Source organism: Pinus tabuliformis, chromosome 2_2 (genome assembly GCF_031772625.1).
Source record: "Pinus tabuliformis cultivar Carrire ecotype Pingquan chromosome 2_2, CPIR1, whole genome shotgun sequence".
Lineage (NCBI taxonomy): Eukaryota > Viridiplantae > Streptophyta > Pinopsida > Pinales > Pinaceae > Pinus > Pinus tabuliformis.
This window is the reverse complement of record NC_142300.1, coordinates 634,377,230-634,390,253: the sequence shown is the minus strand read 5'-3', so window position 1 is coordinate 634,390,253 and position 13,024 is coordinate 634,377,230. Positions and strand designations below refer to the sequence as shown.

The window sequence follows — 13,024 nt, the reverse complement described above, 5'->3', positions numbered from 1 at the left end:
CCAAAATTTAAGTTTAGAGATTGGTGAAAAATTAATTCATTAATAAACAAATAGAAACATATATGTTGATATATTTTCCATGGATGTTAGAATCTCAGGTGACAGATTTTCTAGCTTTGAAGTCCTGAAAGCATTATTTAGACTAGTCACAATCACTGTAGATTAGAACCAAGATCAACCACATGAAAGCCAAAAAGTATACCGAAAATACCCAACATTGATTAATTTTTTCATTGTTTTCTCCCCGCCTCTTTTGTTTTTCAAATCCTATTCCAACTCTTAACTATTGTTGCACTCATTGTCTACAAAGGTGGTTAAATGGAAGCAAGAACAGATTCAGCTGTGGGCTCGAGAGCATGTCATGACAGGGCCATTTGGTGGAGTTGTTTATCGTCCTAGAGGCAGAGGTAGAGGAAGGAACCGTGGTAGAGAATACAAACCTGGGCATCTTTCTGATACGGAGTTCGAAAATGTTAGAGACTACATGGGGGACAATGGTGATGAGCAGCCTAGGCATATGATAGCACTACAAATGCAGAATATGCAGGGAGGACCTCAAGGTGGTGGAGGAGGAAACAATGAAGGATAAGGAGGTTTTGGAATAGGAGAAGGGAGACATGCCTCCGCGCACAAATCACACATATGAACAGACTCCTAGACCCACTATGCCTTGCTTCACAAAGGAACCAAAGCAAGATAGAGGAGTTGATGCATTCACCGAGTTGATCAAATCATTCAAAAATGGAGTTGATGAGTATGAGGCATTGGATCCTAGAGTCAAGAGGATACTTACTTTTGCAAACTATTGCCATCTGAAGGAGAAGTATCGGCCCAGAGTAGGGACTTCCAGAGGAGGACAACAGAATCAAAATTGGGATAATCAGAAGCTAGCAAGGAAGGTGACATTTCTAGGGTTTGATGGGTCAGCCAGGAATTTTGTGAGATCATGGGTTCAGAAACTAGACACTTACCTTAATTTGAATCCTATGCAGGAGATAGATGCCATTAGATTTGCTACATTACATTTAGAGGGTGATGCACAAGAGTGGTGGTATCATAGATTGGTTACACTTGGGCATGTGTCCATCACATCCTATAATGAGTTCACTTGCAAGCTGGTGGAGAGATTTGATAGGAAGGATCCAGAGTTGCACTTCAGGGAGTTGGCTAACCTGAAGCAAACAAGCAGCGTAGAGGCTTACATAGTAGAGTTTCAAAGACTAGCAGTGATGGTCTCAGATATTTCAGAGGCAAGGTTGATCATGTTGTTTATTGAGGGTTTGGTCGAGCCACTACAAGGTTGGGTGCGAGCTTATAGGCCAACATCATTGCAAGATGCCATTAGCTAGGCACGGGACATGTTGGATGTTGTTCCGAAGATGAGGGCACCAACACCTACTAGAATTCCTTTCCCTTAGAAGGGAAAAGACATCAAGCCTCCTCAGAAGGAGTGGATAGGGAAAGGGCAGTTGGATGATGAGACCAAGAGGGACCTCTGGAGGAGGAAATTATGCTTTACTTGTCAGGAGCCATGGGCACCAGGGCATCGGTGTACCAAGGGCAAGGCCCACTACATAGAGGTATTTTTAGATAGTGAGCCAAAGGAGGAGGAGAATGCAGATCAGGAGGTAGAGACAGGAGAGGGTGGACCTCAAAGCTCGGGAGGAGGTGGCCCACTGCCCCCACCTAGTGGAGGAGCTTTCTTGCCTACTAGAGGAGTTATTGCTTCACTTCAGGGAGTTCCAAAGTATTTGACACTGTGGATTAGGGGCACCATGCAGGGACAACGAGTGTCAGTATTGGTGGACAGTGGGGCAACCCACAATTTTATTGATGCACAACTAGTGGAGAGGAGAGGCATACAGACAGAGGCTTTTGAGGGATTTTCAGTTTTGGTGCCTGGTGATAGGACTATGCAGTGTACGAGGTATGTTCCAAGCATGACACTGACCATGGGGAACTACTCTATTACAGATCACTTCTTCATGCTGGACGTTCTGGACACTAATATAGTGTTGGGAGTGCAATGGTTATATTCTTTGGGGTGTGCTACTACAGATTGGAAGAAATTGGAGATGGATTTTGTTGGCCCAGACGGGAAGCTGGTAGTATTGAGAGGCATGCATTCATACCCACCTCAGACAGTATCAACGCATAGGATGGAGGCTGACTTGAGGCGTGGTGACATAGAGTTGGATGTAGAGTTTAGGATCTTAGAGATAGGGGGACCAAAGCAACAGACACATCCAGACATATTAGCTCTTTTGCAGAGGCATCAGGCGGTATTTGGGGATATTCCACTAGGCAAGCCATCGGACCAAGGGTTCGAGCACACATTTGAGCTAGAGGAGGGGGTACACGCGGTCATCACCACTCCCTACAGGCATCCCAAGGCATACCGGGATGAGATTGAGTGGGCTCTACAAGAGTTGTTGAGATTGGGACATATCGAGTGTAAATCTGTTGGAATTTCTAAGTCTAATTGTTAGAAACCCTTCATGTACTTTTCTGATTTATTTCTTCCTACTTGTTCTGTTAAATTAACAAGTTATTTACCATGTAAATACTGAAAATAAATACAAGTACATGCTCAATACATTACAAATCATCAATTGAAGGAAACAAAACAAGCACACAAGTGACACCGTTGTTTTTGGACCAATGTCCCCGGAAAAACCCAATGCGGGAAAACCGGTGCAACAATCTAAGGGTTTTATTATTATGCAGTTTCTGAATACAATCTAGTTGCCAAAACTGGCTCACCCAACAAGATAATAATCTTTGCAGTAGTACCTCTCTATTTGGAAGCAGATATTCCAGCTGAAACCCCAGATAAACACTTCAACTGTTCTCAGCTCCAAGCTGCCCCATGAAAAACCCCAATGTCAGCCTCTAGGGATGGCGTCGGGACTTTCTGGCCCAGCGTTTTCCCAGCGTCACCCTAGCTCGCCTTGCATCAAAATCTGGAGGCACTGCGTCAGCCCTTAGAGCCTTTGCATCACCCACGTTGGCTCTCTGAGGCACTGCACAGCTCCTGGCTGCCTCTGAGTGAGTCCTGGCTGGCTCTGCGTGAACCTCTGGTTGGCTCTACTTCCCTCTCTCCCGGCTTCTGCGCTAATCCTCCTGGCACTATCTCTGCCTCTCTGCTTCTGTATTCACTGCCTCTTAGTTGCAACTCTGATCACTCCTTCGACCTCCTCAACAAGCCCTGCCCAAGAAAATCGAATTCTTGATCAACTTGGTGTGTTCTCCAAGTGACCCTCAAGCCTCCTCTTATACTTTTCTCGTTGACAATTCAATGATAGAGATTAAGTCCCTAATCAACGGCTAAGATTAACTCTGGCTTGATCCATGACTTTTGGACCCTTCTAACACAATTTTATATTAATTCACATTAATATTTTATTTTCCTTTAGACTTAGGGACTCCATTAAAAATATTAATTATTTTAATATCTCTCAAACTGTTTAGCATTTGCGCAAACCATTTCTGGGTATTGGAGATCTCATGTGCTTTAGCCTTACCACCAATTTTCGTGGCTAGAGCACATCTGATGCTACCCCAAATCAACACTCCCTCTTAGCGAGGACTGTGCTCTAGTAATACTCTTCACTAAGCATCACCCTGATCATCCAGTGCTGATGCTAGGCCTGTTGCCCAACATCCTCTGTACTATAGCATCATGTACTACTACCCATGGCTCTGCCATTGCCACTGCTGCATTCGTACGACAACCCCTCTCATCATGTTGCTTCGTGCTGCCCATAGCACTGCCACTGCTAACTGTTGCACTGCAACTCAGTTACGGAGAAATAAGTAACTGATCTCCCAACTCTGACATCTCTATCAGGCTAGAGACACCCACAATGCTGAAACTCCCTTTGTTTCTGACAAGTGCTCCCTATCTTTGCGCTACTGCAACACCTCCATGCATCTCGCATTGTTGTCTCATGTTGTCTTGGGTCTCCTGCACTATAGCTCCCTTTGTTGCTCCATCCGCATCTGTCTCTACTGACATCCCCCAGTATTGCTACTCCTCTTCGGGGCTCCCATAGCAAGGTATAATCCAAGAGGCTAGGTACGTCGAGGATCCTACTCCTCATCGCTTGTAGTTTGTCTGACTACAGCTCAATGTCTCCCCACTTCCTCTCAAGTGACATATGAGCACTCATGGCACAATCATCATTTGTCTCCACTTCCTTCTCCACCCTTGCTGGCGCAGCCTTGGTCTCGGAAGCCTCTCCCTTGCTCTTCTTCCTCGAACACTGGCTCATATAGTGACCCACTTCCCAACAGTGGAAGCATTTGACCTTGGAGAGGTCCTTCTTCTTCTGTTTCTCCTACTTTCCCTCAGATGCTAGGGCAGCAACCTCCTCTTCCTCCTTCTTGATTCTGAACCCTTGTCACTGCTTCCCGCCTTGGTTAGCGTTCTCATCTCCTCTTGGTGAAGAGCTGCCCATAGTTCCTCCCAATCTGGAAGGGTCAACCTGCCCAGTATGCTCTGGACAAACACCTCCCAGTCTTCTAAGACTGCGTTCAGGGTTGTCCTTACCATCAATTCTTGATCCGGCGTGGCACCTATGGAAGTCAGCTGATCCAAAATCTCCTTCAATCGACTGAGGAAGGTGTCGATCTGTTCTGCATCTGGTATGACCGCAATTGATTTTCTAGTAGCATCTTCCTCTGCCCGGAAGTATGCTAATACAATTTCATCAGGGCTTCACACATCGCATTTGCCATTTCCTTTTCGGCAGTATGTGGTACTACATGGTCCTTGACCCCGTCAAGGATGATGCTATTGGCCCTCGCCATTGTGTCCTTGTACTTTTCGTTCTCAGCCGGTCAACTGGGATCGCTATTGTTTTCAAGGTGAAGTGCCTGAGACGATTCCTGTCTAGAACAAACAAGATCCTGACCTTCCAGACTATGAAGTTTGAGGCTCTGTCCAGTCCGTCATTGTTTTAAAAAACGGCCGTTTCGATACCGAAACGGCCGAGTTGATCCGAGCCGATACCCTCAGCCATGACTCGGCCTTTGAAACGGTACGTTTGGCCGAGTCAGCCATGACTCGGCCAACTCGGCCGTTTCTGTTATGACTCGGCCGAGTCACAAAAAGCCGGCCCAGAACACGTTAAACAACAATTTAATATTTTTTTAATGGATTTTTAAGGTGATTTCTGATTGGTTTGGACTCCAAGGTGTTATATGAATTTGCTAAATGTCATTTGGGGTCCATTCCCCCTCCCAAACCCTATTTAACACACTCAAATGCTCTCTACTATTGATATGCTATTCAAATTTCATGGTAATGTTAAATTCTTAAAGTAAAAGTGACATTCTCCTTAATCTTCATTTTCATCCTTTTACTTAAATTTTTAACATTACCATGAAATGACTCAGGATGTTTGAGAGTGGTTTCGGCCTCATTGGATTTCATATGGAGAAAGTAGAATTTTAGATTTCATTCAAAATCCAGCAGACTTATCAGTTTTTCAGGATTTCAGGATTGGAGGATTGCAATGTTTCCATTGAATTTTGTCATGTATTAGGGTATGGAACTCGTATTTAATCAAGAGCACCAATCCCTCTATGTACCTTGATGTTAGTGACATTGGTTGTCGAACTCCTCTGGGATTCGCTCCCAAACCAGGAGCTTCTGAAAATGTCGCTCCCGCTCCCATTTTCGCTCCTGCTCCCAAGTAACACAAAGAAGAGAAACCGTTTGGATCAAAAACGGTTAAATGATCTAGTTTATGTCCAATACAACCTCCGGCTCAGACGAAACCATTTGCTGAACAAAAGACCTGATTCAGATCCCATTGTGTTGGAAGACATTGATCCAACATCAGATTGGGTAGTGGAGAGTTGTCCAGCAGAGTTTGATCTTGATGAGGATCTTGATTTAGATTTAGATATCGAGACATCAATTGAACTTGAATATGCTGTTCAGTTGAATGCAGATCCCAATACACCATCCTCAGTCTCACAGCCAGCAAGGACTCCAGTTGTAGGTGCTTCCTCTGCTCAGCCACGACAGAAGCGCAGCCGCATATCTACTCTATCTCAGCTTGCATCTGCTGCAGTTGCACAGCCTGCTAGTGGTACCACTTCTACAGCTGCAGTTGGAGATGATGATGATGAGGAGTCATGGACCCCTTGTCTGACTCTGATGATGATCCAGAGATTGATCGACATGATCTTGGCTCCTCTGGGAGTAGCTACTAGCCAGTAGCTGTAGTACTAGTACTGGAGTCTGGTCACAGTTTACTTTTGTTGTAGAGGCCATTTCTAGCCTCCTTGGTTATGTGTTTTTTGTTTTGAGTCTTTGATCATGTATGACAGTTGACTATGTATTGCCATTGGGTACCATTTTGATATAATGGATTGGTTCATGAGCCTACTTTGATCATATGTTGTCTTCCATCTATATTATAATGCTGTGTGTTTGGAAACATGAATGAAAATCTCTAAAATTATGTTTAAAATCTTTAAAATTATGTTTTTTTATAAAAAAAAATAAATATTTAATGTATTTTTTACAACGACCGAGTCATTGAAATCGAGCCGGCCGAGTCATTACCGTTTCGGAGTCGATCCTCGGCTGAGTCGGAGTTTTAAAACTTTCGTCAAACATTTTGACAATTCATGGTTGTAGGTGCATATTTAATACTTTAACCATCAAATAGAGGCATACCACACTGAAAGACTGATAAAATGTATTAAATCAGCAGTAATGAATATAATATGATACTCAGGAAAATATTAGTCCATTTGTAAACCATAAATATAAGATCAGACTTCACTCATTTTTCCCTTAAATTAACTGATTTCTGACTAAGTTTTCAGTGGCACCTTTAGTCGAACAGTTTGGAGGCTAATAGCTATAGGTGAATTTCTCAACTTTATTTGAATGATCAAACATTACATCGATTAAATACCCATGGAAAGATGCTTTAGTCCAGTGATATCTTTTACTCAAACTCAGAAATTGCACAGACCACACAAGCAGTAATAAACACCACAATATATTAAATCTGAGAGCTGATAGATGTACAAAAATGATTGCAAATAGTGATACAAAGAACCTGGTGTACACAGTCATGTCTCTTCAGTTAAATGATCAGTCCCTTGTTCAACTTCAGCAGTATATGCTTCAATATATCTGTCCTTTGTTGGCAGCTCCAGCAGGAGTCTTCAGAAATATCAGTCCTAGAATGACTGTGAACTTAGTCTTTTCCCCCAGAAATATCAGCCCACAAATATGCTCTATATACAATCCATTTGACCAGAATTTCGTGCTTCAGGAATGCTGGCTGTAGCTTTTCCCAAATACTAATAAACTCATCCCAGAATTGCCTCCCATGAATAGCAGCTCGAATGGATACTCCCAAAGAGGGATTCGACCTCCCTATTTGACCTCTTGTTAACTCTGCCTCTATACCGGAACTTGGCCCTTACAACAATGCTGAACTTGGCTCTCTTCCACAAGAATCTCGACCTTGGATTTATGGCAGTGTTTGGCCCTCAAGAATGTGACTCTAATTTGGCTCTCCACCTCCAATGAACTCAGCCTGCAATAAATATGTAGAAAGCCCAATGTTAGAAGATAAAATCAACTAGTAACATTGTTACCTCCTTTATCTTCCACGAATATTCTTCTCCAATGAAGCACAATGGCAAAATCTGAATGATCTCGCTCCCCAAACTAGCTAGGGTGTATGGTTTCAACATCGAAACTAGCAACCAGACTTAGGGTTTCCAAAACCCTAGACTCTTCTCCAAGAGCTCTCCAAGAATTCTAATTCTCAAGTGACAAAATGCTAGAATGAGGAGAGACCCCCTCATTTCCCTTTTTTATAACTCACTTGACTCTTTTGCCACCCTTTTTACTTTTCCCTCCAATTAAATAATAAAAGCACTTTTCCTTTCTTATTTAATAAAGTGACTTTTATTAACTAATTAAAGCCATGGTCACACTGGCCACCCAAACTCCCTTTTCATCATCCTTCCTTGTAGATCTTTTCGCCCTGATTCCAATGAGCTATTACACCAAGGTTTTTTCCAAGCAATTATCCTAAAACAACTTAAGTAAAATTAATTAAAATATGCATGTTAATAACTTAGTTTACAAGAATTGTCGAAATGCGACGGAACAAAGAGCAAACTGTGCAAAAGTAATTTCGATGATGAAATATGGTAATCGATCCTAGTTGGACCCATCAAACTCCTCTAAAACCCTCTAGGCCCACCAATAGAGTAATCTCACTCCTATAACTGCCCTAAGACAAGCTCTATAAATCCCTCCTAATCACCTCACAAGGTAATCCAATATTTGGGGACATTACACATGGCCATAAAAACAAAATCAAAAGAAAGAATATCAAAATGCAAAAGATGGCTTGGACATACAAATTAGCATGTGGGGAAAAGCTTGGCATGAGCTCTACCTCATTCATTATTGCCATCACCTACTTCCTAAACACTTGTTGCTCCATTACATCATAAAAGAAACATGTGCATTTCCTAACCAAGATGAGAAATGAAATGACTCATCTTTAAGGGGTAATACAGTTGCTATACATCATTCAAAGCAAATTCTAGCCCTTTGAGCTATGAGTAGTAATACAAAGAAGAATCAAGCAAAAGTAAAAGGCACACAAAAGAGGTGGAAAGACAAAGGCGAAATTGGTAACTCATCCATCCATGATTGCTCCCTTCCCACATCGATAAACTCAAGATGTGGGTCCCCATCATGTTGGTATGTTTAACTATAACACTTTGCCATGAAGTCTTCTCCCCTCTATACCATCATTATTATTCACTAACACCTATCAATTGAAGGGTGGACTGAGGAAATGTTACTTCCCCTTAGGGGTTGGAAACACCTAATAGGGTTGTCCTTTAGCCACTACTACCTAGGGAGGAAACACAATTACGAGCTCAAGGGCCTAATTTTGGAAGGGAATCCCTAATTGAAGTATTTAATAGCCCATTACATTCAAGTTTGGTTCACTTAGATGCAATAATGGTTATTGTCCTTGATGAGTAGTTGCTTTCACTAGACTTTATGTCGTGATTGTTGGGGGGTTCAACAACTAACGTCCTGGGCACCTTACCCTCAGGTACCCAGACCATTAGAGAAGCATATTGGTAACCACCTAGAAAACCCTCAATGTTGGAGCAATGGTGGACATTTTGGGCAGTTGGAGACCCAGGAGACCACTTTGTGGTGCCCCAATTGGATTTTGGGGACCACAGAGGGATATTGATGGAAATTTGAGGGCCAACCCTCAAATTGTGATTTTTAGAGGCTTCTACATCACACTTGGCACTTAATAGCCTCAACGCTTGGCATTTGGAGCTCTTATCATGCATGACATCAACCCTAGAGGGATAATGACTCACACGTGTGGGATTGTTTTTCACTTTTGGTCTAAAGCTAGTGGGTTGGCTTGTAACCCAAGGCATTATTGTGATTTAACTTGTATCTAGGGGATTTTAGGCTAAAATTATAACTCATACTCATATAAATAGAGGAGAGGATCATTTGTAATTCATCATCTCTTGGACTATTTCAGCCCTCCTTAGAGAGATTTCGACCTCTTGTTTCTTGGTGAAGATGTGATCTATTGGATTGTTCTTGTTCATTGGAGCTATTTGCTTGACTTTGGAGAAGTTGTCTTGGATGAATAAAGGATTGTTCATGCATATTGTCTTGTAAGTAAGCTTGTTTATTGAAAATTTTCTGATTTTATGTCTAATGTATGGAATAAATTGACGATCTAGTGTTTTTTTGTGCCCTAATTTATTGAAATCAATTGCATAAAATCTAGATCTCATCATTGTGTGCATTACTCATAAATGATACGTGAATGCCAATCCCCTTGGTGTAACTTGATTATAGCTCTCCCAAGTGACCTTCATCCTGTTACCGGATAATATAGCAGGCCTTAAGGGAGGAAACCTATGGGACAATTGTTAGAGTAAGTGACAACAATGGGAAAATGACCCACTGTCACCACAATCAATGCTCCCTGCTCTCTACAGAGTTTCACAGATGGGAGGTGTCCCAGTGGGAAGGAAATCACTTAGGATAAATCGATTAATAATTAGGTTGTGAAAATTCGGAATCCTGAATCCTACTGTAGCAACTGGAGATTATTCTCCTAATTGTTATTTAAATTTAACAATTTATTTATTGTTTGCTACAACAAATACTAAATAAATCACACTACAACCTACACAAATAAAACGGCAGAAAAAAAACACTGGTAGAAATGTTGGCACACACATAAAATAACATAGTTCTTTTTGGACAAAAGTCCCCAGAAAAAACCCAACTTCGGAAAACCGGTGCAGTAGCTAAGGGTTTATTATTATGCAACAGTGAAATAATATGAGTACAACTAGATGCCAAAACTAGAAATCCTACAGAGAAATACTGGAAAAAATCTAGTGAGGAAATTTCCTCACTCCACAGGCAAATCCGAGCTCTGACCTCATCTCTAGGTGAGTCATCCAAACTAGCTCTACATAGCTACTGCGTCACATTAGTGCAGTCCCTTATGCACTCAGTTCAAACCAGCTTCTCCTCAAGTCGTCTAGTTTGTTGCTGTCTAGGGAAATGTCTCTGTTGGCTTCCGAAACCTCTATCCAACATTTGGCACTGAAACTCGTCTTTCCCCAGCAGAATCGAAACTGCCTCTAGAGGCTTTTGCGCTGCCCCAACGTTAGCCTCCCTGTGGCTCTTCTGCCTTTCCGCAAATGCACTTACCGAATTTGGACACCTTCCTCTGGCTTCACTGTCTTTGTCCCTCTCTCACTGCTTCGATCTCACTAGATCTCTCTCTGGAAACTGACTGCTGCTACTCAGCAAATCGATCTGCTCATGAAAGCGAACTACTCAAGTGTATTCTCCAAGTGCCCATCGACTTCTTCTTATAATCCTCTGTTGAGACTTCAACGGCCAAGATTAGATCTTAACCGATGGCTAGGATTAACTTGAAGTCGATCAGTGTGGGTTTCCAGAACATTCACACCTTAACTTAACTAATTTTGATTAACTAGTCATTCGCTAAGTTTGGACTTAGGAAATATTTAAAAACTGAGTAATAATCTAATTAAGTCATTTCTAGGCATAATTTCAAGAAACGATTTTTGGGTTTCAGAGATCTCATGTATTCTAGCCTCTCCACAAAATTTCAAGGCTAGAAAACATCCTATGCTACAAAAACTAACAATCCCTCTTAGTGAGGAATGTGTTCTAGTGTTGTTGCCCCTTGTAGCAATACCCTGTGTCCGCATCATCTCTTATCATGTTAGTGATGTCTTTTTGCTGCTACCCACCAACCACTGTGCAACTCTGATATATGTTGCATCTGTGTTGCTGTTGAATTGCTGCCAACACTACAACTCCCTCTCCATCTGTTGCTGATGTAATTGCAACATCTGCAACTGAAAAGCATCCTAAATACTAAATCAATTGTAATCAATATGATACATCTGTCACCCGAGTCTCTTCTTGCTGTTAATATTTGCGTTGTCACTGAGGCATCTGCGTTGCTGCTGACTATGCACTGTGCCATCTGCACTACGCTCCCAACATCTTACTGCAACTAGCCTTTGCATCTGTCACTCTAGCATATGACTGCATCTATTGTCACTGATCCATCCTGCTATTGAATACTGCGGGCTCCAGTGGCAAGGCACTGATTCAAGAGGTGGACCTCCTCAATAATCCTGCCCATCTGTAGTACTATGGGGCTACAAAACCAAATCAGCCCACTTCACTCCTGGGGGTATGTCAACAAACATGGCGAATTCTTCCTCCAGCCTTGAGGACAGCCTATCGATCTCCGCTGAGGCTGCCTGCTGGTACTGCTTCTCCTCCTTGTTCTTCTTCCTGAGAGGACACTGGGTATTGTAGTGACCAAGTTCACCACATCTAAAGCACTTGAACTTTGACAAGTCCTTCTTCTTCTTCTTTTGTTGCTCCCCCCTCTCCCTGATTGGGACCCTTCGATATGAGGGCCACGTTCTCCTCTTCCTTCATCTACGTCGATTTGATGCTGCTGCCACTGATGGACTTCTTCACTATGTCTCATCTCAACTCCTTCTGTTGCAAATGGGTCCACATCCTGTCCCACCTTGGCAAGGTTTCTTTGCCCAAGATACTTTGTACAAATACCTGCCACTCCTCTGAGACACTATTGAGTGCCAATCTGTTGATTTGTGGTAGCATCAGATGTGCTCTAGCCATGAAAATTGGTGGAGAGGCTAAAGCACATGAGATCTCCAAGACCCAGAGATGGTTTGGGTAAATTTCACTCGGTTAGAGAGAGATTAAAATAATTAATATTTTTAATGGAGTTCCTAAGTCTAAACTTAGGAAAATTAAAATATTAATGGATATTAATATAAAACTGTGTGAGAATGTTCTAAATGACATGGATCAAGCCAAATCTAATCTTAGCTGTTGATTAGGGACTTAATCTTGGCTATTGAAGAATCAACAGAAAAAGTATAAGAGGAGACTTGAGGGTTAGTTGGAGATACACCAAGATTGATTAGTCAGTTCGATTTTCTGGAGCTGGGTTTGCTGAGAAAATTTGAACCAGTGATCTGTTGCAGTGAGGGGCAGTGAATACATAGCAAAGAGGCAGAGATAGTGCCATAGGGTCAACGTAGTGACTAAAGAGACTAACGCAAAGGTAGCCAAATCTATGCAGAGGCAGCAGGAGCCACACAGCGGCAGCTAGAGACTACGTAGAGGTTGAGGGGCTTGTGTGGGTGATGCAAAAGGTCAGAAAGCTAACGCAAAGAGGTAGTAGGCTGACGCAGAGCCTTGGAGAAGCGCCAGAAGGATTTTCGTGGGGCGGACTTGCTGAATATCTATCTCTGACAAGAGGTGTTACTGCTGTGTCAAAATCTCTGTTGGGTGAGCCAGTTTGGCACCCTAGTTGTACTCAAGAAATCTGCATAGTAATAAGACCCTCAGAACCGCTGCACCGGTTTTCCTGCATTA

General features: G+C 42.4%; 1 protein-coding gene across 3 annotated transcripts in view; it reads left to right on the top strand.

Moving 5' to 3' along the window:
- The window catches only part of LOC149194226 (putative LRR receptor-like serine/threonine-protein kinase At1g06840), a 404,279-nt gene that overhangs the window by 103,935 nt on the left and 287,320 nt on the right, over positions 1-13,024 (top strand). The window lies entirely within an intron of this gene.